The sequence below is a fragment of the Takifugu rubripes genome, chromosome 22 (assembly GCF_901000725.2).
Source record: "Takifugu rubripes chromosome 22, fTakRub1.2, whole genome shotgun sequence".
Classification (NCBI taxonomy): Eukaryota; Metazoa; Chordata; class Actinopteri; order Tetraodontiformes; family Tetraodontidae; genus Takifugu; species Takifugu rubripes.
In genome coordinates this window covers 14,605,235-14,630,194 of record NC_042306.1, presented here as the reverse complement: position 1 = coordinate 14,630,194, position 24,960 = coordinate 14,605,235, and the positions used below count along the sequence as shown (strand labels likewise).

Sequence of the window (24,960 nt, the reverse complement as noted above, 5' to 3'; positions counted from 1 at the left end):
CCAGGCTGGGGCAGTCCGTCCTCCAATTTATTTATTTGAATTTAAGAGCGATACCACTTCGAGTTACAGTCCAGCTGGAACCATCACCAGCATCTTCATCAGCCAGGTTCCAGACCCATCACGGGCGCCTCACAAGTTCAAAGGCGCCTCACAAGTGTGTCCTGCAGAGGTGGAACACAAGCAACTGTTTGTCTGAGAGGAGGCGAATCGTCCAATTAGCCATCAAACGTGGACGTTCAAATGAGCGCTGAGATCGTTCCTCGTTCTTCTTTTATCAGAATCGATTTGAACGCCAATATTTGCAGCCAGAGACTCTTTGATGTTGCCTGGAGAGGCAACAATCATTTTACAGATTCCCAAACACACCTGAACGCCCCTGGAGGGATCATTCTAGGCCCTCAAAAACTTTCCAGCTTGGATTTTTTTATTCTCAGAAACAGTCACGTTGGACTTTATTGAGTTTTCTTTTAGGCAAAGGAACCTTGAACGAGATGAAGGAGCCTTTTCAGCTCCAGAACAGAGAGAACGTTTGTGGATGAGATGAGGTCGATAAAGGAGTTTGGACTGACGATCACCAATGGGTTCAGATTTTTCATTAAATTCTAATTTTCATCCAAACAAAATGTCTGTTCTGTCGACAGAAATCGTCCGTTTTAAAAGTTTTAAATGCTTCCCAAAGCGTATCAACGTATCGTTCAGGAGTTTAGCTGCATCTGCTCTCCCATGAGACCGCCGACAAACATCGGGGGCAAACGTGACCACGTGAAGCTGGGGGGGTCTGTTCTGTGTCCCCAAGAACCTGATGATCTCTGACATTCTCTCTTTGTTCCAGTTTTAACGGTTGCTGGAAAAGACCGAATCGGAGCATAAATAGCAATAAAACCCAGAGGAAACAACCATGGAGATACAAGTCTTAACAGGGAGGAGATGCACATAAATCACAGGGGGGATTTGATTACAAGGAGAAGGACGAGCACGTCTCCGCTCTGGGTTCCGCTCTGTTCTGGATCCCCCGTGCCCCCGTCTCCTCAGCTCATGTCTCGGATGAAAATAATTTGCTTATGAATGAAGGGCAACTGCACGTTTAGCAAAGGCAAAGCCCACGTTTAAGGTTTAAGCACCACTAAACCTTATTTTACCTTCAGACGATGCTGAGGCATTATTATTCCGAGTAACCTTAAAAGAGGCAAACGCGGATGCGCAGATGCCACATCTGTAATGTTCTCTTGTAATTATCACACAGCTGTTTCAAACTTTATGTTCCTCCGTTTATGAAATCTGTCATTAAACCCGACTGGATGTTGTCGATTCGGTCGTATGAAAGCAGGAACGGAACCCCAGAAACATCTGTGAGCCGGCGGACACGCCGCTCTGCTCCTCACTCTGGGATGGATTTTGTCATGTGCAACTTCAAAAACATCCAGATGATTAAAAAAATAGACGGCAATAAACGAGAGCATCCCTGGAATCAACGGCTCCACCGTTTCCACCGACGCTCCTGTCTGCCACGACCCGGGGTCAGCACGCAGGTAGGATCCCCAAAAGCAGAGGGTGCAGCCCCCAACCCCCCCACGGGCCAGCGTGGGCGTCGACCCCGTGGAGAAAATCGCCGACAGAATGAGGAAGGTACAAAAGGAATGTCAAAAAAGACCAAGATGAGCTACAGCCCCCCAACACGAGCCGAGTGTGAGCGGCTCGGAGTTCCAGGGTTCCTGTGATGCTAAGCACGATAAAGTGTTGCGACGTCTCTGGGAAAACAAAGTCGTGTCAGCGGAGCCAGACCGGCTGCAGAATGTTCTGACTGTCAGCTTTTTTTGTTTCACCCAAAGAACCGAAGCGTGTGACAAACGCTGTCATCGCCAAGGTCGCGTGTTTTCACACGAGGAACTGACGAGTGAGCCGGGCTCACGTTCGAGAGCCGAGGAATTTTCACTCTCTTCCCACTCAAACACCGGCTTTGTTTCTCTAAAGAGGAGATGTTTTATTAAAACCCTGGTGTGTCTTTTACTCCATTTGCAAAGAATTTTATAAGGAAACTAAGGTCGTAATACTTGTCTTTTTAAATGTGTGTGTGCTTGTTTGTGTGTGTGTGTGTGTGTGTGTGTGTGAGAGAGAGAGAGAGAGAGAGAGAGAAAGAGAAGAATTTAACTGTTGCTGCTTCAGTGTCGGTGTGTTAGATGTGACCTTTGACCCCCCCCCAGACAGCTGGTTCGACGGTACATTGTCGACCCATCAGGTGGAACCCTGTGAGCACATCTGTCCGACACATCTGTGAACCTCTGTGACACCAGAACAACTTTGATTTACACGCTGCTGTTCTTTGGTATCGTTTGACCCACGTTGTCTTCAGGCTCCCATGGTGACAGAAAAGGGGGCGTGGCTTACAGCTCCAGAAGCTCACGGTTCTGATCCACAGGGAAGACCTTTAGTTTCTCCTCAGCAGAGGAGCAGAGGTCACCCTTCATTTCCCTCCTCTGGCTTCAACAACAATAATTAACTGAAGCATCACTTTGTTTCTTCCCTCCTCCTCAACAGGCTGGAACAGATCCAAACTTCTCTGAGGAGGTCAGCTGAGCCACTGGGTCTGAAACCTCCTGGACTCAACTCCTCCATCTCACTTGCTGTGTTATGTAAGAGGTCCAACCGGCTGGACAACAGCTGGTTCTCGTTCAGTTCTGGCTCCGAGCTGCGTACGTGGGTGGATGTCCAGTCGGGGTGGAGGTCCGGGCCTGGAGATTGAAAGCAGATGAGATGGAGGAGGAAACTTCTGTCCGCGGAGATTGACGAGATTTCCTCATCACATTTGCTGCTGAGGTTCTCCAGGGGGTTGATGGACTCCCCAACAGCTCGGATCTCTCCTCAGCCCAACACGGCATCTTCAGCGTCAGCGTTTTACCCGGCAAAGCTTCGTTAGCTTCGTAACACATGATGTGCTTCCAAAGCTCTGAACCATGAGAAGATGTTGGTCACAGCTGGACCGGAGGGTTGTGGGGAGGGAGCGCTCCCCATCTCGTCTTCTCCTCTTTCATTTCAGAACTTTTACTCCTCCTCTTAATGGCTCCTGCGTCTCCTCCAAAGTCCGGAGCGGTCCTGTGGAGCGACAGGATGACGTATGAAGCCCATCGTCTGCAGGAGCACCTGCGAGGCCTTTTCCATTTTCAGGTGGCGACAGGATTCTCCATCAGTGTCTGGAAGCTTGTGTGTTTTCAGACTTTCACGTGAAGGTTTTATCAGGATGCTGAAGCTCGTCCAGCAGGAACGTCTGAGGCTTCTATCAGGGCTCCTCTGTGATGACCTTGTGCCCCCCCCCCCCGCCTCACCAGTTGCTGTCGTCGTTGGTACCAGTTTAGTGCACATGCTTCCCTCCCACACCAGTGGGGTGTAAAACGGTCTGATCCCGGTTCCAAATACCTGCTAAATCTACTCATTTCTTAATTTATTGGATTTATGCTCAGGCTTATTTATCATCGAGGGGCATTTTTCTTCTTTATTGCTGCCCTCCCACTATGATTGTGGGTGTCTGTGCAGGCCGCAGCGCCGGCGTGAAGAGAAATCCGGGTTCCGGCATGTTGGACTCAGAAATCCGACGCGTCTCTGGAGAGCAGGTCTTAACAGGCCTCTGAGTGGCCCAGAGATGAGCTCCATATTGGCACCGCTGTCCTTTCAAAATCAGATCTGCCTGCTGTCCCGGGGGTGGCAGCTCTGGATGCAGCCTAATCACAACGCTGACTTCATGTTCCGTGTGTGTGTGTGCGTGCGTGTGTGTGTGGGTGGGTGTGTGGGATAAGAGTTAAGAGGATACAGCTATCTGAAAAGGTCTTACGTGGGAGCTGAGACTCTGTCTGAGATAATTCGTGCTGTGTCGTGCGAGATTTGAGGAAAGGTTTGGGTCATGCGTTTAAGACGGAGATAAGTGGAGGTGTGTGGAGAAGCTGGAACCTGGAGCAGAATCCGAGCCTGCTGAAACACATTCGCCACCTCGGGCTGCTTCCACCAATCGCATGAAGATGGGCGTCTGAGGCTGCTCTCAGGTGAGGTGGGCTCATCAGAGGTGAGAAGGATCCAGAGCCAGAAATATTCGAATGCTCTTAGTCCACATCGGCTCGCCTGCGGCCCCACACGAGCGCCCGGAGAAGCCGAATGAAGAGGGAGCGAGCTGCTGCCTGGACTGTCTGAGGGCCATTTATTAGACGTCTGCACCACAGAAGATAAATTCTGTTTGCTGCAACTTCTGTTTATCAGCGTTCTGTCTGATAAATGGCCGCCGCGCTCCCACAATGCTCCGGTGCATGACCTCAGTGACCTCTGACATCGACCCGTGTAGAGGCGAACCTCCACTGGGATCCACCTGTGCCCGTTCCGAGCGTGTGGTGTCGGGTGTCGGTCGTCCTCTTTAGCAGCGCTTCATCCACATCTGGCCCCATTTTTAAGCACCCAGACGTCTTTTTACTTGCAAATTGGCAGAATCAGCTTAATGCAGGCTGAGACGGGAGGTTTAAATAATCCTGATTCTGAAATTACATCACACACACACACACACACACACACACACACTGACAACTTGTTCGTAATCTCAAAAAAGCACATGTTACAGGACAAATATTATGGATCTTTTTGGCGTATTTGCCAAAGCAGAAGCCCGCATAAACATTGGATGTAATCCAGAAACTTCCAGCAAAATAATCATTATATTTTATTTCCTCATTCTGGATGAGTCAGCTTTTAGTGGCGCAACAGAGGAACAAAAGCTGCGCGTGCAGCCTTTAATTAACTCTAAAAAAACAGGTTAATTATAGGCGATGATCTTAAACAAATGTCTGAAATCTGTCACTAAGCAGCCATTTTAAGGTTTGAATTCAGCTTTATCTTGTCGTCAGTTCAACCCTGTTACTCCAGCCACACTGGTGGCCCTTAAACACGTCGTGTTTAGAGCATTTAGTGAGAGATTTAGAGAGTCGTTAGTGGAGGCGTGAGGCGTGAACCACGGCCAGCAGGGTCCGTTTCCTCCTTTAAACCTCTGAACTGGGAGAACGGGGACGTTTCCTGAGCTAATCAATGTTTGAGCAGCATTAAAGGAGATGTGTAAATGAGTCCAAACCACTGGACATTCACAGGCCTCATTTCCTCGGTGATTAGATCAGGATCTCCTCCCATACAGTGATGTTTTCATTATCCTACACCCTTCGCCACACTCCTCCCATCTCCTGTTGTCCATCAGCGGGGGGGGGGTGGCATGGTCGGCTCAGGTGATTTCAATAAAGCCAGAAAGAGCATCTGAAAGTCGCAAAGATGAAATTCTTATGACTAAAATCCCTCTGGAGTTGTTGTTGTTGTTGTTGTTGTTGTTGTTGTTGTTGTTCAGCTGTAGAAGCAGAAGCAGAAGCAAGCGGAGGAAACAACTTTGGTGATGTGACTGAAACACTCCTACAATGTGTGTAACTGGCCTCTGCCCTCCTCTCCTCCGTCTCCCCTCCTCTCCTCCTCTCCCCTCCGCCTCCCCTCTCTCTCCTCTCCTCTCCTCTCCTCGTCCTCCTCTCTCCTCTCCTCTCCTCTCCTCTCCTCTCCTCTCCTCTCCTCTCCTCCTCTCCTCTCCTCTCCTCTCCTCCTCTCTCCTCTCCTCCCCTTCCCTCCTCTCCTCCACTCTCCTCCTCTCCTCCTCCTCTCCTCTCCTCTCCTCCCTCTCCTTCCTCTCCTTCTCGCTCCTCTCCCTCCTCTCCTCTACCTCATCCTCCTCTACCCCTCCTCTCCTCTCCTCTCCTCTTCCTCTCCTCTCCTCTCCTCCTCCTCCCTCTCCTCCCTCCCTTCCATCCTCTCCTCCTCCCTCTCCTCCCTCCCTTCCATCCTCTCCTCCACCTCCTCCTCTCCCTCTCTCTCTCCTCTCCCTCTCTCTCCTCTCCTCTCCTCTCTCTCATCCTCTCCTCCTCCTCTTCCTCTCCTCAGTCACCCTTATAGTGGCAGGAGAGCCCCTGTGACCCCACTCCTTCCAGCTCGTCTCCATGCTCCAGCGCAGCAGGAAACTTGAGGGACTGTCCTCGTGTGTGGTGTGTGGTGTGTGTGTGTGTTTGTGCTGTGTTGTGTGTGTGTGTGTCTTCAAGCCGCTCGTCATAATGGACAGATTGTTCCTGCTTGCATTGATCTGAGGCTATTTTTAGCAGCTTCAGCTCTGTCTGCTTCTGCTCAGGAGGACTGGACCCGTCCGGCTGCTCCTGTTCTCTGCTCCTCCGTCGGCCTCTGAGGAGCAGCGAGGGTTCGGCTCCGAACGTTGCTCCGAACGGTCCTGGCTCATAATAAAGCAGGAGGCAGGTTGAAGAACGCGGACTGGCTGAGGGGGACACGAGACACAGGTGCACAGTGTATGTGGGCGTGGTCCGTCCTGGTCCTAATACGCCAAAGAAAATAGATCTGCGTCCAAAAATGAAATGAAGGATTGAAGCATCCATATCCTGATTGTGTGTAATGAATTAACTGGGCCTCGTCACAAATAAGCCGATTTCTGGAATTATTGGAGGCAAAAATCACCGTAGAAATGGGCTGATTGTCTGACGTCTGGCCTCCGTAAACCTGCTGATTCCTGTGAGATGAAAGTGCTGGAGCGACGAGGAGCCGGAGGCTGTTTCAGCAGATACCAGGTGTCAGACATGAGTGCGGTGTCGGTGCAGAACACACGTGTTTTGACCCATTTGATCAGCAACACCAGCCGACACACACCTGCAGGCAGACCTCCCACCGAGCATTAAGAGGTGAGCGGTCCGTGCTAACACACACTTGGGCTTCTATCTTTGTGAGGACCTGAATCTCCATATTCCTCCTCCAGTTGCTCACCATCCCAACTAAACCCCTAACTCTGACCTTGAGTTTGACCTTCACCCAACTGGGACCTCAACCTTAAACCCAGTTGATTATAATTCGCCCACTCAGGATGGAGGAGATGTGCATTTTTCTGGGCCCCCGCACAGCAGAGATGATTCAATTTTCCGTCGCTGTGCCGGAGCAGGCAGGATGCCATCCTGGGGGGGCAGAGAGGCGTCCAGTCACATGTGGCTGAGGTGTTCCATCATCACAGCCGCGCCACGCTGAGCCAGCACTTGCACTTCTGCTTTATCTCCATATAAAGGAAGAACGTTTGAAAGTCAAACACGGCTTCCACTTTTTCATTAAACAATCTTCTGGACTCTCAGACTTTATAGTGGCAGCTGACGAGGGAAACGGTGTGAGCAACCTGAGAGCAGGGACAGAGTCATCGATCAGCAGGAGAGGGGGGCAGCAGAGGGGACAGCTAATGCTGCTGAATGCTAATTGCTGGCTGCTGCTAATCGCTGCTGCTGCGCTGCTATGCTGCTGCTGCTAATTGCTGCTGCTAATGCTGCTGCTGCTGCTTGCTGCTGCTGCTCTAATCTGAGCTGCTAATCGCTGCTGCTGCTGCTTGCTAAGGCTGTGCTGCTGCTAATGCTGCTGCTACTGGCTGCTGCGCTGCTGCTGCTGCTAATTGCTGCTGCTGCTGCTGCTGCTGCTGCTGCTAATGCTGCTCTGCTGCTGCTGCTGCTAATGCTGCTGCTGCTGCGCTGCGTGCTACTGCTGCTGCTGCTGCTGCTGCTGCTGCTGCGTAATGCTGGCTTGCTGCTGGTGCTGCTGCTAATGCTGCTGCTGCTGCTGCTGCTACTGCTGCTGCTGCTGCTGTGCTAATGCTGCTGATGCTACTGCTGCTGCTAATGCTGCTGCTGCTGCTATGCTGCTGCTGCTACTGCTGCTGCTGCTAATGCTGCTAATGCTGCTAATGCTGCTGCTGCTAATGCTGCTGCTGCTGCTGCTAATGCTGCTGCTAATGCTGCTGCTGCTGCTGCTAATGCTGCTGCTGCTAATGCTGCTAATGCTGCTGCTGCTGCTGCTGCTAATGCTGCTGCTGCTGCTGCTACTGCTGCTGCTGCTAATGCTGCTGCTGCTGCTGCTGCTGCTGCTGCTAATGCTGCTGCTGCTAATGCTGCTGCTAATGCTGCTGCTGCTAATGCTGCTGCTGCTGCTGCTGCTGCTGCTGCTAATGCTGCTGCTAATGCTGCTGCTAATGCTGCTGCTAATGCTGCTGCTGCTAATGCTGCTAATGCTGCTGCTGCTGCTGCTGCTGCTGCTGCTGCTGCTGCTGCTGCTGCTGTTACTACTACTGCTGCTACTCCTGCTGCTAATGCTGCTGCTGCTGCTACTCCTGCTGCTGCTGTTACTACTACTACTGCTACTCCTGCTGCTAATGCTGCTGCTGCTGCAGATGTTTACCCTCAGAACAAGTCCATGCTCTGACTTGAAGTCAATCATTCCAGTAAAATTGCCAGTATAAATACTGTGTTTATCTAAGCAGCAGCTGGCTGGAGTCGCATGTTTACAACTACAAAAACCTTAAAAGGTGCATTTGTGTTAGTTTCCTGCAGATTTAACACCATATATAGTGTTTTTTGGGGGGAATTGGAAATTTAAAGTAGCCTCAGCGGCTAATATGCTATCTCCATGCTAATCCTCTGAATTAGCTCAAAAATAGGAGGTCACATATTTTGAATATGCTGAAGATAAAAGTATAGAATCCTTCGCCTTCATCTTTAATCGGCAGCAACTCTCATTTCAGAAAATAAACGTGCATGTTCGTGCTCGACGCTTTTATAATCAGGCGAAACGTTCAGAACGCTGTAGAGCATCAGGTGAAACAACTCAAAGCGAGGAAATAGAAGTCTTGGTCGGTGGACACGCTTCCACAGCGAGGACGATCGATGGCTGTCAGACCTTGGGGACGATGAACAGACCTGAGCTGAGGTGATGTTGCCATAGAAACCAATAAAGCGGGCTACACGGGTAATGAACCTGACCGAGGCGTTTGTTACAGGAGGCCTAACGGAGCTTCTGACTGTTGACTTTAAACTCCAACAAAACTCATCAAACACTCATTTTTATTCGAGTCATCTTGAGAAATAAGAGAAGAGGCCTTTGTGCTCTGGGGGGGGGGGGGGGGGGGGCTCAGGAACCCTCTCCAGGACTGTGGTGCCCCCCAGCGTGCCAAAACCTCTCCGTCGAGGCCGCAGTTCTGGCGTGCCGACGCGTTACGCAACAGCCACAGACGAGGCGTGAATGGAAACTCCGGAGGCTCGGAGTGAGGAGCCTGACAGGTCGTCATGCCGGATCCTGGCGAGCTGCTTCCAGCTTAATCCGGACGTAAAAGCCCCCGTCTCTTTGTCTCACCATCATTCTTTGTCCCACTATCGGGCTGCAGCATCTCGCCACTTCTACGTGGCCTCAGCTTCACCTCGCTCATATTCTCCCTGTTCATTCTTTCCTCCCCCGTCACTCATCCTCCTCCTCTTTTGGGAAGAGAGGTTAGAAATGATGGATTCCATTTTTTCCATTTCCATTTCCCCCTGGTGAGGTGTTCAGGGCATGTCCCTCCGGTAGGAGACCCCCCGGGAAGACCCAGGACACGTTGGAGAGTCATAAGTCTGGGCTTCTCTTCTTAGGCTGCTGCCCCCGCGACCTGACCCGGATAAGCGGTAGAGGATGGATGGATGGTCTCCATTTGATATTTTCCTGTTTCCTAAACTAGTGTCCCGTCCCTCGTCCCCGTCCCTCCCTGTTCCCAGTCCCATCCCGTTCCCCGTCCCTCCAGCCCTCCGTCCCTCCACGTTCCCAGTCCCTCCAGCCCTCCGTCCCTCCGTCCCTCCCCGTTCCCCGTCCCTCCCCGTTCCCCGTCCCTCCCCGTTCCCCGTCCCTCCGGCCCTCCGGCTCCTGCTCCCTCTCTGCTTACTCAGCTCAAAGTGTGGATCCCTGGTCTGGACCAGAGAAACCTCCCTGCATTCCTGTGGCAGCAACTCAAAAGGAACATTTTAGTGAAAAAGAAAAACAGAAAAACAGACATGCTGTCCTAATGAGATCAAGATGGATTATGAGCTCCACTCCGCAGAGCTGCCACGGCCGCCGTGCGCCCGCCTGCCGTTTTATAAAATGTAAAAGGGCAACTTTTAATCTCATTTCCTCCCTCATGGAAGGGCATAATAAGTAACCATGTTAGCCATCAGGCCTGAGAGCTTCTGTGCATTACTGACAGTGAGAAATGATCCGTGTGAAATTCAAGCCATCACTTATATCTCCAAAGAGACACACGCTCACGTGCACGCATCCGCTTATGCGCGCTTTGAGGAAGAAACAGAGGAAATGTGGAGGATGAAAGTGGTGGGACCCACCACGCCAAAGCAGGGCCACCAGTAGAGAATGCTGGTGGGAGGTGACGCCGCCCAGCAGACGCTGTCAGTCGATCCTGTTAGTTAGACAAAATTAGCCTTTAACCATCACTTTGTGGGGGTGTGGCCAGATTTTAATCAGGAAATGTTGCGTTTGATTGACAGCTGTGGAGCCCTGCAGTTAGCCGCTAGCAGTGGTGAGATGTGGTGTCAGAGGAACATTCCCGCGTATCTGCAGTGGTTTGGGGCCCTGTTGCTCTTCAGGACCAGACCAGGGCTGCGCCCTCTGTCGCCCCCGCTGGTGACCCCCCGTCACTGCTGACCCCCCGTCACTGCTGGCCCCCCGTCACTGCTGGCCCCCCGTCACTGCTGGCCCCCCGTCACCGCTGGCTTCATTTAAGAGGTGAAATAATGACGACTTCTGTTCGATAATCTGCTTCTTTTTTTTAGCTCCTCAATCTGCCGTTCTGCTGCGTGTTCGACGTCCTGGGAGAAAACCCGGATGTCAGCAGATAAAAGCGTGGCTACAGACAGAGGTCAGTTATGAGAGGAGACAGAGGACAGCGAGCAGGTAATCAAGACTAAACAGGTCCAACACGGCTTAATTACAGCAGCAGGAACACGTCTGATGTCAGGAATCAAGCGTTTGATGGCTTATTGATACAAGACTGAAGCGCACGTGAACACACACCCAAAATATATCCACACACCCACACACACCGAGGAGGTTTCTCTCTCACGTCCTGCAGACATGCCTGTTCATGTAGGGGGTGTCGTTATTAACAGCCCACATTAATAACAATACCGCAGGGCTCCCACTGTCTCCCCAACATAATTATATTATCCATCATGCCGCCGACACACGTGCAAACATGGCTGCAGAGTCTCGCGGGGACGCTCGTCCACCAGCTTCACCGTAGATAATGTTTAATTATGCTAATTCGATTGAAATCATTCTGAAGTGAATGACAACAAGCTCGGCTAATAAATATTTATTAGAGGGAGTTAAGAAGTTAATTGTGCTCCATGACCGGTCGGAGGGAGGAAAGTTTGGACGTGCAGGGACGGCTGGACGTCGATTGTTGTGTTTCAGGTCACGTTTACGTCACGTCTTCAGCTATTTCGCGGTGGTTGTATTTGGTGGTGAAGTGTTTTAGAGCTGTTTGTTTGTGAGGAACGTTGGGGAGTTCCTCTCGATCTGGGCCTGTCTCACGTGTTATTTTCAGCGGATAATTATCGGATCTATTTCCTCCGGCCTCAGCGCTTCTCCTTCCTCCCTCCTGTAAACGCTCAGTATGCGTTCCTACTCGCCACGCTGACGCTGGCAGGTCTAAAATTATGTCTGCTGTTGCAACAGGGTGCAGCCGACGTGGGCCCGTCTCCCAGCGCACGTGTGGCCCCACGTGCCTTTTTGGGCACATCTGCCTGACTCAGAGTTCCCCCCAGTGTGGCGGCAAGTCCAGCAACCAACCGGCGGCGCGGCGTGACTCATCAGGGTGTGTGAGCGAGCGTTTGGAGCGTTTGAGCGTCCCCATTCATCCAGGACAATAACAGCGAGCTCAGCCAGCAGAGGCTTCCAGCCCAAACTCATCCGTCCTGACGACTGTTTACAGAGCGGCGGCGGCTCTCGGGCCAGCCCGCAGCACGGGCTAATCCCCGCTCGCCACCCCCACCGTGAGCGCATCACAGGTGTGAGATTAAAGCGCAAATCAACAATCTTTGTGGGGACCCAAAGCTAAAAAAAAAAGTGTTTTTTTTTCTTCCCTGAGGAAACTCCATGTTGAAATGAGCTCATTTGTTTTTAACCTGCAGAGCAAATGGAAAGAAGAGAAGAAGGTTTTCCTTCCCTTCCGTCCCCAGGAGTCCGATTTGGTCTCTTCGCTGGGTTTCGCACAGTTGCACCTGTGGATTAAATGTTGGCGCCTCATTTTGACCTGAATAAGAAGGTCTGAGGTGTTTAATCCTTTGGACCCACCCCCCCAGCTGAAGGCTCATCCACCAAACCCACCACTGGCTAATCTTACCTCCAGCACCACCAGCATGGCGGCGGGGCCCCGGAGGACCCTCCTCGGTGCCCAGGCGTCGCCCCCGTGGTGTGACTCTGTTTATTTCGCTCACGCAGGCATCAAACACGCAACCTTCTGAGAGGTTCTCGTGGTTCTGAGCGGAGCTGGAGCGGCAGGTTTGGTTTTTGATCAGATGTGAAATATTTGGATATCGGGAAGTGCTGACGCGGAAAACAAGTGCAGGAATCTCCGTCCCAAACCAAAATGGTTCTGGTGCTGGATCTTATGGCAGCTTCTCAAACCCTCTAACTTGTCAGAGTTCCACTGACATATTTATTGGATTAGGCTCTGACTTCTGCTTGGACCAGTCAGCTAATGCTAGCCCGACACCAGACACGGGTCCCTAATTTATTAAGCCCGTCTCAAACTATCAAACTTGGACCTCCACGTTGGATCACACTTTCTGCCTGAGTCATTTCCACTGTGTGGAAACATTTGGTCTTTGAGTCATTTCCATCTCTGCCTCTTTGGTTTGGCTCCTTCCCCACATGTGTTTCAGAGAGTTGCATCAAAGTCAGCGGTTTGAAACACTCACAGCATCTAAAATGAGACGGAACTCTTTAAATCTGGGATTTGGACCATTGCTGCTGTTGGAACGTTCCAGTCAATGCACAGAAATGCCTCAAAGAGGGCTGCTTCCTGCTGCCGCTTCCTGCTGCCGCTTCCTGCTGCCGCTTCTTGCTGCCACTTTCTGCTGCCGCTTCCTGTTTCCACTTCCTGCTGCCACTTCCTGCTGCTGCTTCCTGCTGCCGCTTCCTGTTTCCACTTCCCACTGCCACTTCCTGCTGCTGCTTCCTGCTGCCACTTCTTGCTGCCACTTGCTGCTGCCACTTCCTGTTTCCACTTCCTGCTGCCATTTCTTGCTGCCACTTCCTGCTACCACTTCCTGCTGCCGCTTCCCACTGCCACTTCTTGCTGCCACTTCCTGCTGCCACTTCCTACTGCCACTTCCTGTTTCCACTTCCCGCTGCCACTTCCCGCTGCCACTTCTTGCTGCCACTTCCTGCTGCCACTTCCTACTGCCACTTCCTGTTTCCACTTCCTGCTGCCACTTCTTGCTGCCGCTTCCTGTTTCCACTTCCTGCTGCCACTTCTTGCTGCCACTTCCTGTTTCCACTTCCTGCTGCCACTTCTTGCTGCCGCTTCCTGTTTCCACTTCCTGCTGCCACTTCTTGCTGCCACTTCCTGTTTCCACTTCCTGCTGCCCTTCCTGCTGCCACTTTCTGTTTCCACTTCCTGCTGCCACTTCTTGCTGCCACTTCCTGCTGCCACTTCCAGCTGCCACTTCCTGTCACGAACACAGACGTTCATTGTCCAGTTCACACAAAACAACAGCAATCATAATCATAATAATAATGTGAGGAGTTTTCTGCATCAACTTCATGTGAGGTTCCGTTCAGAACAATATATAAAACAACTCCTGAAATGATGTATTGAAATCCTTCTCTCATCGGTTCCCGGACGTTTGGATCTGATATTGTTGGTTCTCCATGCTGAGCAACCTTTGCTCCGTAGCATCAGAGCATCAGAGCATCAGAGCATCGTGCTGTCACAGCAGAGCGACTCTGGTGGCTCCGACACGTCGAAATCACTGGTCAGGACTTTAATATCGCCCTGTCAGAAGGAAGAGGTGAGCCCCCGGGGCTCCATCGGGGGTCACAGAGGGCAGAATAAAGGGATTACAGTCATAACTAGCATGAGGATACGCGAGGCCACTTATGTAATTGTAGCTTATATCAATCAATAAACCCTCGACCTGGGAAATGAGCCCAGCATTAAACTGGGACGCTGCTCTTTACGCCTGCTGTGAGAGCTGAAATGAAAACCAGCATGAGCGTGTGTGTGTGTGTGTGTGAGAGAGGTGGGGGGGTCATGTATATGTTCCCTGTAGTGACTGATGGGACCGTGCACGAGGCTGGGGGGGCTCCAGTTAATATATATTTGTCCAAACACGATAAAAGAGCAAGTTCCTTAATGAGCGTTGCAGCGAGTCACGTGAGCCCTGATTTCATTAGAGATGCTGCAGCCCACGGTGAGAACAGCTGATTATATTAGCCGTTAGCAGCTGGATACTTTATTAGGATGCTGAATTATGCTCCCCCTCCAGGAACACCATGCTCAGGAGGACCAGGAGGAAGCCAAATGGAAAATCAGCGAGATGATCAGAGCCTGTCCGGGTTGAGCCGCGTCCACCTGGAACTCCTCGTTTGACTCTTGTTGTCAGTAGAAAGAAGAAGTTGTTTCTTTTAACGAGGGCTCGCTCGAAAATGAGCTAATAAATGGTGATTTAGTTGAGAAAAGCTTTCGGAATGTTCCATTATGTCTCTTCTTGTCTCTTGTGGTGCTGATGTTGCCGCTCTGGCGGTTGCTTTGGAGAGAGACCCGTCAGGGAGGACCTGACTGACTGGGATGGAAACCAGGAAACCAGTTCAGAGACTGGAGACCAGGTCTGCTGGTGTCAGACTGGTGCCGTTCAAGATTGGCAGACTTGTTTTCAGTCATTAATGCTGATCAGAGCGAGGTTTTCCAGACCTGGAATCCAGGGAAAGTTTGATACTCTGGTTTCCTGGACCTCTTAATGTGTGTGTGTGTGTGTGTGTGTGTGTGTGTGTGTGTGTGTGTGTGCGTGCGTGCGTGCGTGCGTGCGTGCGTGCGTGTGTGTGTGTGTGTGTGTTGGATTGACAGGTTTCTCTCCAGATGCAGCCGATCCCTGTGAATCTGTGGCTTCAGAAGCTGATGGAAATGTCATGAGTCTGAAATGTCAAACGTGCAGATAAATGTTGCAGGAACTCTTTACTCTTCTTTAAAGGCTGTTTGAAGAAAACAAATCCTGAGCTCCTGAGACCGAAGCGCCTCCACTGCCCCCTGGTGGCGGGCTCCAGACCTGCCCCCCGTCCGCTGTTGCTAATTATTGCATAGAAAGAACGTAAGATCCCCCAGAATGCACCTCTCAGGACGTTGGTGAGGTCATCCCCAACAGCTCTGCTGGTTATCGTCCACCAATGTTCATGTCAGTTAATCTGTCTCATGTAAACATACAGATTCCGGGGTTCTCCTCCCTCCGTGACCTGTTGATGTTCTCGGTTCTCCCTGGAACGTCTCCTCCTGCTTCCATGATCGTCCACGTCGTCATAAACGCAGCGTCACAATGGAGCTGACGGCAGCTCAGAGCTGCCAGCAGATGTTGGTGGAGGAAGCTCCCGGGTTCAAGATTTAGATCAAATTCTCCAAACAAGCCAGGAGGAAAGGGTGGAAAGGTCAGCAGAGAGGGGCCGGTCCAGCGAGAACTCCTCCACGTCTCCATAGGTCAGCGTGTGTTTGTGCAAAAGGTCAGAAATGTACGCCGTTTCCCCCCCAGCTCTCCGCTCCCTCTTCAGGTCTCCGTGACACCTTCAGATGGGATTTATCAGATGTCGCAGTCATAAAGTGTTGCTGAGTTCAAACTTCTCGTCGCTCTGAGTCGCTTCTGAGCGTTCCGGCCCGTAATGATCCGACCAGCACGTTAAGGATGAGCGGAGAGAGATGAGCATTTTAATTAGTCTTTTTGAATTGTGTTGACTTCAGCCCATCAGAAAGACATTAATGACGGGCTGACTGAACCCAGAGGAGGCAAAATATGTCTGTTCTCTGTTAAAGGGGCATCAATGAGCCCTAATCCAGCAGATTCTCAGTGTAGCATAAATTAGATTAAAGCGTCTGCATTAGCCTCTTCAATTTACATCGGTTTTTAACACATAAAGGCCTAAAACCTTAATTCTAATGCGCAATTAAGACACATTAGCATGTGACACCTAGCGGAGCGGTTCAATTGCCAGCACGGCTATTAAATTATATTGCAGTGAGAGGGAGCGGAAACATTTGAGTTCATTATGGCCACAGTTATCTGCACCAAGCGACATCATGGACCTATAAAAACCTGGCCGAAAGGAAATGTTTTCATGTTTGAACGCCTCTGAACGTGCAGCCATTGTGGCAGTTCGGCCTCGGTCTGCAGGCTGATAACATTCAGAGCGCCTGTGCTCGGAGGCACCGTTCAGGCTCCGTCTCACACGGGGAAAAAAAGAGAGAAACACTCAAAATTCATGGACGTGTTCACAGAGTCTCCTTCCAGCCACAGTGGGACGCTGGACGGCGTCCAGAACCTCCACAGTTGGTGTTAATATGCAGTTAAATAAACACTCGTGCGTTAAAGTTTCCCAGGAAAATTAAAATCACCGCTGCTGCTGCTGTAATTTGAGGTGTGATGGTAATTTGAGAGGTCTCGGGCTGTGGAGACGTGCGAGTCACTGCAAAGGTTATTACACAGCCTGAGGGTCCGGTTGTGTCGGGGCGCCCCCTGCTGGAGCTCCGCGGCGGTGCTTTTACAGCAGCAATCCTTAATCAGGGCTTCATGAACGTATTAAAACTCACGCCAGCAGACTGTCGGTCATCTGTCCACGTGATCTTTGACACCTGTGACCCCAGGGCCTCAGACCAGTTCCTGTGTTGGTGGGGGACCAGCTGGGTTCGGAGGTGTGGCTGATCAGACGTGATTGTCTGCACCTGGAGACTCAGGTTATATAGAGAGGTCCACTCTCACCTGGCTTCCACACCGTTTGGGGCGGGGTTGTTCTTTTTATCTGCTCTGTTCTGTGGGCAGAAGGTTCTGATGGAGCGTCTCTCTGGGTTTTGCTGTGGGGCTGCAGGTAAAATGGTTGCACCCGAGCTTCTGAACAGGTTTCAAGGTTAAGAGTTGAGGGTTGAGTCACGGAAAAAAACCTCTTCTACTTCAAGAGAAGAGCTAATGAAGCCCTGTGAGGTCTGGACTGGCTGCTCCTCTTCAGAACCCTTCAATCAGGGTATCATCTGAACGAGCTGCTCCCATTTAAATGCAGGTTTATTCAGCAGCCGAATCACTGGGGTCAAATGGGAAGGGTGAAAAAAACACTGTAATAACTCAGAAACTTTAATTAGGAATCTATTTTGTTCATCTGCTGGTACAATGAGGAGCAGCCAGTGGGAGGACTGGACAGATTTTTAGGAGTACTGTGGTCCCGAAGCCCCGAAAATATGAAAAGACCTGAAGGGTCGTCGCCAAACAAAGGGAAAGGTCAACAGCGCCCCCTGTCGGCAGGACGGCAACACCACATCCTGAGCTGCAGCTTCGCGCTGATTCTGATTCTCGGCTGATGAGGGAAGTTAAAGATGTCCAGACTTTCACGCGTGGCTTAGGAGTCTGCTCTTAAAATACCATCGGGTTGGGCTCTTTTTCGCTTTCGGCAGTTCTTGGTCATTTCACTTTAGGAGTTGTACAAGCGTATTGGATCAGAACTGGTAGTACTCACAACCTCCGACAGGGGGCAGCAGCCGACCAGAACAGAACTGGGAGAGGAATAAAACAGGATGGAGACACTGGTGGAGCAGGGGACCCCTGGAGGCCCTGTTTGGGATGCTGGTCTGGGGGTCTCTGGTAGGCTGCATCCTGGGGTGAAACCACAGAAGCTCTGCCTGTGTGTGCCAACCAAATATAATCCTTCACACACACACACACACACACACACACACACACACACACACACACACACACACACACACACACACACACACACACGCACGGGCAGTAAATCAGATGTCCAGCGTGGATATTTTGAGCCGGAGCTGGTGCAGATGTGCTTGAGTGGACTTCAGGTCGCTCTTTATGTTTTCTGGAGCCTTCCATCATGGGTTTGAATGCGCGTCTGCTGTAACTCTGCCGTGACCCTCCGCCCGACCCCGCTGGTCTGTCCCTCAGGGACTCTGCAGAGAAGGTGGAGCTGCAATTGTGGCGTTTCACTCCACCAAACGTCTGCTGCCTGATTAAAAACTAGCCTTGGTGCCCGTCCAGCGCGGCTGTCGTGCTGCGCCGCTGCGGCCGGCGGCCGCCGCTCCTCCGCCGCTCCTCCGCCGCCCCGGCGTTTTGACCTGGGCCTCCGTCCAGTTGCTGCTGCGGTCTGGCTGATAATTACAGGGGGAGAGGTCAGAGGTCGGCGTGATCGGGGAGGGAGAAGACCTCCAGAAAGCTGCACAGCTGCTCTGCTGATGCTTCAGCGTTGCTTTCCATTAGAAGGAAGCTGAAAGGATCCAAATGATCTCAGTTAGATCTCAAAGTTCTCCGCAGATTCTCCATTTAAGCTTTTAAGCAGCTGCTCTGTGGTTCTGCTGCAGGTCCAGACGGCTGAGGGACACCATGGACTCGTCTCTCCTCTGATGATCATTTTCCATCATTAAATCTTCCTCCTGTCGGGAGTCCCGTTGCTCCCCTCACCCCCCCCAGACCCCCCCCCCCACCCCCCCACCTTCACCTGGGTTCTGTCGTTATTTCTTTTTCATCTTTCCGAGCCAGCTTTTGGTGGTTTTGGTGAAGCTGTTTTCATTCTTCTTCTTCTGTGCTTCTTCTGCGTCGGAAGGCTGATTTGAATCCCGTTCGGGGTCAGGGGTCAGAGGTCGGGGGTGGAGTGAAGCTTGTGCTGGTGTCGGTGATCATGTCTGGAGATGGAGCTCGATTCTTCTCAGCGATGGGGAAGAACTCTGCAGCTGGGCCTCGTGTGCAGCTCCTGGATGAGGAAACAGATCATGAAGTCCATCCAGCTGCTTGGATGAGACGTATTTACCTTTAAACGCATTAATGAGCCTTTTCCCCTCATTAGAGTTGAAATTTGAAAAGGCTAACCTTTTGATTCCAAAGCGACTCCCCAATTTTTTCCCAACACGGATCCAACGTGGAACCGGCCGACCTCAATTAGGAAGTTATAATTAGGCTGACAGTCGAGTCCTGTAATTGCTAGTCGCACGCCTTCGAACTTCTGCCAAACACAAAGGAGATTTGTCCTCCCCTTGATTTTGTTTACAGTCTGGCCGTGCGTTTCCCAGCTCATTTCGCCGGGTGTTTACTCAGCTAACCAGCCCTGACGGAAAACCAAAGCCCAGCACAACAACCTCTGCCAGCCTGCAATATTCAACATCTCATGTGGTTTCAGACGCGGCGCAGCTAGCCGCTGGCGGCTGCGCCGCGCTAGGCTACAGCAGGCCCATGAAATGACTATGTGCCTGCGAGCACGTATAATTAGAAAATGTTCCAGTCGTTTGCGATCGCTCTGCCCTCTGCGGAGTGTTATTAAAGACTCATTTTGCCTGTTTGTGCCCCTGAAATGGATCCCATGTGGTATTTGTTTGCTTTGGCTTCATGGCTGCTGTGGACGACACCGAAAGGCTCCGTCGAACCGTTAGCCTGAGGATTAGCTCTCCTGTGTCGGCGTTCAGAGGAATTCACAGGCTCCTGATGGGAAACTAAGCAATCGACACTTGTGTGCACGACCAGGAAGGAGCTTTTAGATGAATGAATCCGAAAAATAAGACCAAAATAACCAAACTGTTGTCTGGACTCGACCTCTGTCCTCGCAACAGCTCAGAGTGATGTCAAGCACGGTAATTACAGAGGTGGGGACACTTTAAAAGGTCACAGAATAAATTACAGAGGCCACATTTGAACATGCGATCACGACGGGTTCCCCTTAACGGCGAAAGGTCGTAGACAAAGACTTTGAAAATCCAGGGTTCTTTACTTCTGGCGCCCGAACCGAATGAGGAGGGCTTCCGTACTGCCTGTACCCGCCACCAGGGGGCGGTGCGAGCGGGGCTTCCTAACTGATGGTGACCTTATCTTTCGAGTTGATCTAAATAGGTCACATGATTCCCAAAGAAACAAGTGGTGGACGTTGCCGATGACTGGAAATATCTGCGAATGATATAAGGTTTGAAATCCGGCCCCTCTGCTCGTAAACGTGTCACTTTTCCGTCGGCGTTTTGCGAAGCCTCAGCGTGACCCCCGGCGCGGCCCGCCGCTCTGACATTTACACACCCCGTGTGGCTGTCAGCGGCCACAGCTTAATCCAGGAGGTGATAATGGAGGCTGCAGTTCTCAGGCTGTGAAAGGAATCACCATAAAGTGTTTCCCTCCTGGGCCCAGAAAGCTGGCGGGCACGCATCCCGCCGGCCCCCCTCCTCTTTAATGTGTTCACCAGAGCAATCTGTCTTTCATTAACTCACACACACACTTGTTTATGATGGAATAACCCTGGAAGTGAGGTGTCGCCCTGGATACGGGAGAGCAGGCGCGGCTAAATTGAGCTGTGACCCTTCGTGATCATTTATGATGAGATCTCATGATTAATTATGGATTAGACCTGATATGTGCGCTTTCAAATGTGGGGAGGGCGCCCACTAGAGGGCGCTGTGTGTCAATCTAAAATCCTGTTTAAAACGCTCATTTATTTTAAAATGGGATCATTTTTAATTTCACTGACGCTGAGGAACCTGGGTCGGTTCTGAGAATCCGAATCAAACAAAAAGACAAGGGCTACGGCTGGTTCCTCACCCTTAGATTAGGGCAGAACCAGTTTAACCAGTGGCTGGACTGGAACATGGAGGTCAGGCGTCGCTCTAAGTTGATATTTTACAAAAATTCTAAAGTTTTTGCTGAAGTACATCAAAACTGGTGGTTTGAACCCAAAGAAAAGGTTCTAAAACGAGCCTGAACAACATGGACGGTAGTTCTGACCCAGCCTGGCAGCGAGAGCCACCAGTTAGTCACCAGTTGGCACCATGACTGGAGCTGGAGTCCAGCTGGATCCTCTGGAGGTGCTGATGGAGGTGCTGGTGCTGTCCCAGTGGGTTGGATCATCCTGGACATTGTCTCAGACCTGCTGCACGTTGGAGGAGCCAAATTTAGATGAGACAGCCGAGCTCATCCAGGAAGTGATGTCATACCACTGACATTGATGAAGGGGGGCTAACACTTAGCAGCGTGCTCGCTAACGGTGGGATGTAGCTTTGATGTGTTATTGTGGTTTTAGGTTTGCTGGACCTCTGTGTGACCCAGGAGACGTCTTTAATCAGCCCCTGATGGCAGGAGGACAGAGATGGACGCTGATGGACAAAGATGTTCCTGTCTTTATGTGAGGGGCAACAGACGCTTTAAACCGGTCAAACTGGTGGTGACATGTGTGAAGGGAGCGATCCAGTAGATCCCCCAGCACTGACAGTCGAGCTTTCACTTCTAATCGGATCACTCGATGGGAATCAATGAAGACTGGATAAGGTCAAAGGTCACCCGCACGGGCCACACAAGCGGCGTCGGTATCTCCCTGAAAAAAGACGGTCACACAGATCCAGCAGTAAACACACACACACACACACACACGCACACACACTTGAGCCGCAGCAGCAGCTGCTGGGACCATATATTGTGTGTGTGTGTGTGTGTGTGTGTGTGTGTGTGTGTGTCCACGCTGCTCTCCACATTTCTCCCATTTCCCAATATTAGTGCGGAGCGGAAAGTCCATCTGTTAATAATGCACTCAGCAAATGAGCGGCCGCCACCGCTCGACATCCAATACGCAGGAAATGCGAACAGCTGCTGTTTGCTGAAGAGGTGCTTTCAGCACGCCAACGTGTCGGGGGGGGGGGCTCCTTCCTCCCAGTCTGCTCTCGTAATATTAAGCCGTCTGTTGCTGTGGCTGGATACACACATGTGCGCGCGCACACACACATGGAGGAGAACATGCAGGAATCCAGGCACATGCGGACATACGGTCCTCACAGGACGGGCACGGATCGATTCAAAGCTCAAACTCTCTCCTTAGCATTAGCATTAGCATCGCAGCCTCCGCCAGAGCTTCAGGCCGGACGCCATCGGCCCAAACCCGAGGCTGCTGAGCGAGCCCGGGTCTGAGGCGCTGCCTCGCCTGCAGCAAGAATTCTATTTCTGTTTTTGTCTCCTCTCAGAGGTGTCGACACTGGGAGGCGTTGATTATTAGCTGCTAGCGGGCATCTGAAATTACAGTCCGAGACGTCAAAAGGATATCGTCTTCGTGGCCGCAGAAGAAGGAATTCCAGCGCGATCTCTGAGACCCACGTCGGGTCAGCGGGGGAGCACAAGTGGGCGAGGGTTCAGAAGGTTTTACATCCCAATTATTCAGGGAAGAAATTAAAAATCTGCTACCTTTAGACCCGAGCGGCTGATCCACTCGTTTGTGGTTTGTGGTGAACTGGTGCAGCTCTCTCACACGAGGAAAAAAGTTTGGACAATAAGTCCGACGTGCACGCCGACCAGCACGTTCTTCACAGGGAATTATCACCAAAGCGTCTTTGTGGAAGACGAGGAAAAGCAAACGGCAACAGCAAAGTTCAGAAGCAGAAACGCGGCTTATTTCAGGGTCATAGAAACTCTCCAGTAGGAATATTTCAAAAAGATGAAAGGGCAGAGAGTTGCTTCGCATAAAAAGGGAGAAAAACAAATGAATTTTCATATTTGCCTGTTTTAAGTCAAAGAGCAGAACGGCCAGGGTGGAAGTAGCAAGTGGTGGAGTCCAACAACAGAGAGCTAACATGCTAATGTGAAGCTCTGATGTCTACATGCACGTTTAAGCTTTGAGAAGAGTCGTTTAACGGAGTGTTGGTTTTACATACAGGTGACCATCATGCAGCATCTGTAATTTAGCCCATTTGAAAAGTAAAATCCAACAGTGTCACATGATCACATGATTGTGATGAACTGATTGGCTGGTGGCCCACAGGTGAGGAGAGTGATGAGGGAAAGAGAGGTGGAGGATAAACTGGAAACAAACAGGATAAACTGCTGACAGAAGCAAACTCTGACCCCCAAAAGTTCATTAAATCACGTGTTTGGACATCTGAAGCTAGCTCGCCGTTAGCTCGCCGTTAGCGCTACAGCTGCAGCATTTAAACCGACTTCCAGGGCAACGAGTGGCAAACATAAACTGAAGAGGACGACACAGCTGGGCAGTCGGTCGCTCAGTAAATATCAGTAAATCCACAAACTGAAGAGCACAAACACAGGAGAGAGCAGAGGAACCCGGAAGTCCGGCTCCCATCAGCTGGAGGAGCCCAGCTCCCCTTCTGGCTCCGTCCTCACACTAAAGCTCCCCACAGCTGCCCTGGTGAAGAGCACCACGCTGTGTAGCGCGCACGTGCACGTGTAGCACTGGCTCAGGATAAATCCTCCTGAGTGTTTAGACCTTCACATGCACAAGTCTCCCCAGTCCTGCAGGCAGGAGATTAATGGCTGTTTGGATTGTGGTCACACATCAGCAGGATCTGTCAGCGCCGTCAATGATAAACGAATCTGTCCAGTCTCCTCTGGGATTCCCCCACCGCGCGTGTGTGTGTGTGTCTGTGTGTGTGTGTGTGTGTGTGTGTGTGTGTGTGTGTGAGATCTCTATGCGTTGGGCTGCGCCATGGCACCACTCAGCGACCTGGCACCCGCCTTCGCGGCCCCGGTGCCAGCAGCTCTGTGATCTGCCAGGAAGGAAACGATCGTTTAACCTGAGCGAACACTCGTCTCGGAGGTCGGAACACTCGTCTCGGAGGTCGGAACACTCGTCTCGAAGGTCGGAACACTCGTCTCGGAGGTCCCGGCTGTGTGTGTCCGGCTCCTCGTGGTCGCGTGTTTCCTGTAGGCATGAATGTTCATCTTGTGTTCGAGGATTTCCTTCAGGTGCTCCTTCACATGTGTGGTTAAGTGTTTCCTAATATACTAGAGTTCATCAGTGCGTGTGTGTGTGTGTGTGTGTGTGTGTGTGTGTGTGTGTGTGTTTGACTCAGGAAGGGGATCAGTGGGGGAATTACTGGATTCCTCACATAAATCTGATGTCACGTCTCTTTTGGAAGAGGGGATTCATTGGCCTTGTGAGATGCGGCGGTCACACACAGGAAGAGGAACACACACACAGGAAGGGGTGGGGGAGGGGAGGGGAGGGGAGGGGAGGGGGCATATAAGGATGCATTCATTCGCCTCCTGACTCTTGGAATTTTCATCTCAGGGGGATTTCAGCGTGGAGGTGGAACTCTGCTGTGTGAGCGTCTCTGATATCGGCGAAGTCGTTAATTTAATGGGTTTGTGCCGTAAGCAACAAGGCCGCCGTCACCACGGCGACCTGGGAGCGGGAGGCATGACGAGGGGGTTCCAGCAGATTTCCCACTCTAAATCCGCTGTGCAGGGGAGTCGTGTAACGCAGCCGGGAAGCGGCGCGGACTCCCCTGATGGACGTGAGCTCCATCGTCCCCCCGTCAGACGACGCCCATTGTGTCCAGTCCCAGCGCAGCCTCTGATACTGGTGATACTGGTGATACTGGTGATACTGGTGATACTGGTGATACTGGGGGCAGGTGGAACAATGGCAGCAGAAAGTGCTGCATGAAAGCGATCCGGAGCCCCAACAGGAGCTTCCTTGTCCTCCTCTGTGTTTACATGCTGGCTTCCTGTGTCCCGGTTAATCAGCAGATCTGGGTGTCTGCCGGCTGCAGCGCTGGGAGAAGGTCTAGACTAAACTCCTGGAGGAGGGAGCAATAACAAACCCCGTCCTGGAGCTGCTCCTTATCAGGCAGCATTCGGGGGAAATGGCTCCTTCTTCAGTCCCAACAGGGATGTGGGAGCAGGTTCCTGCAGCTATCGTCTCCTCGCTGGTTCCCCGCCGAGCGGCAGATGTTTAGGGAGTCTCCTGCATCTCCGAGTGCTCCTGGCTGGAGGAAGAGCTTCCATCGTGCTGCAGATGCCAGAGCTGATTAGGTGGCAGGGAGGTCAGGGCGTGTGTGTGCCTGCCGTGTGGCATTTCTCTCCTTCGCCTTTGTTTCTTCCCCTTTGTCCGACC

The 24,960-nt window shown here is 51.6% G+C and overlaps 1 long non-coding RNA gene across 1 annotated transcript; it reads left to right on the top strand.

The window, feature by feature from the left end:
* Positions 1–8,448: 8,448 nt before the first annotated feature.
* LOC115247985 (uncharacterized) lies at positions 8,449–12,896 on the top strand. Its single transcript, XR_003887024.1, has 4 exons — positions 8,449–8,793; positions 10,659–10,744; positions 11,566–11,897; positions 12,021–12,896. It is a non-coding gene; the product is annotated as an uncharacterized lncRNA (long non-coding RNA).
* The last annotated feature ends 12,064 nt before the right edge of the window (positions 12,897–24,960 follow it).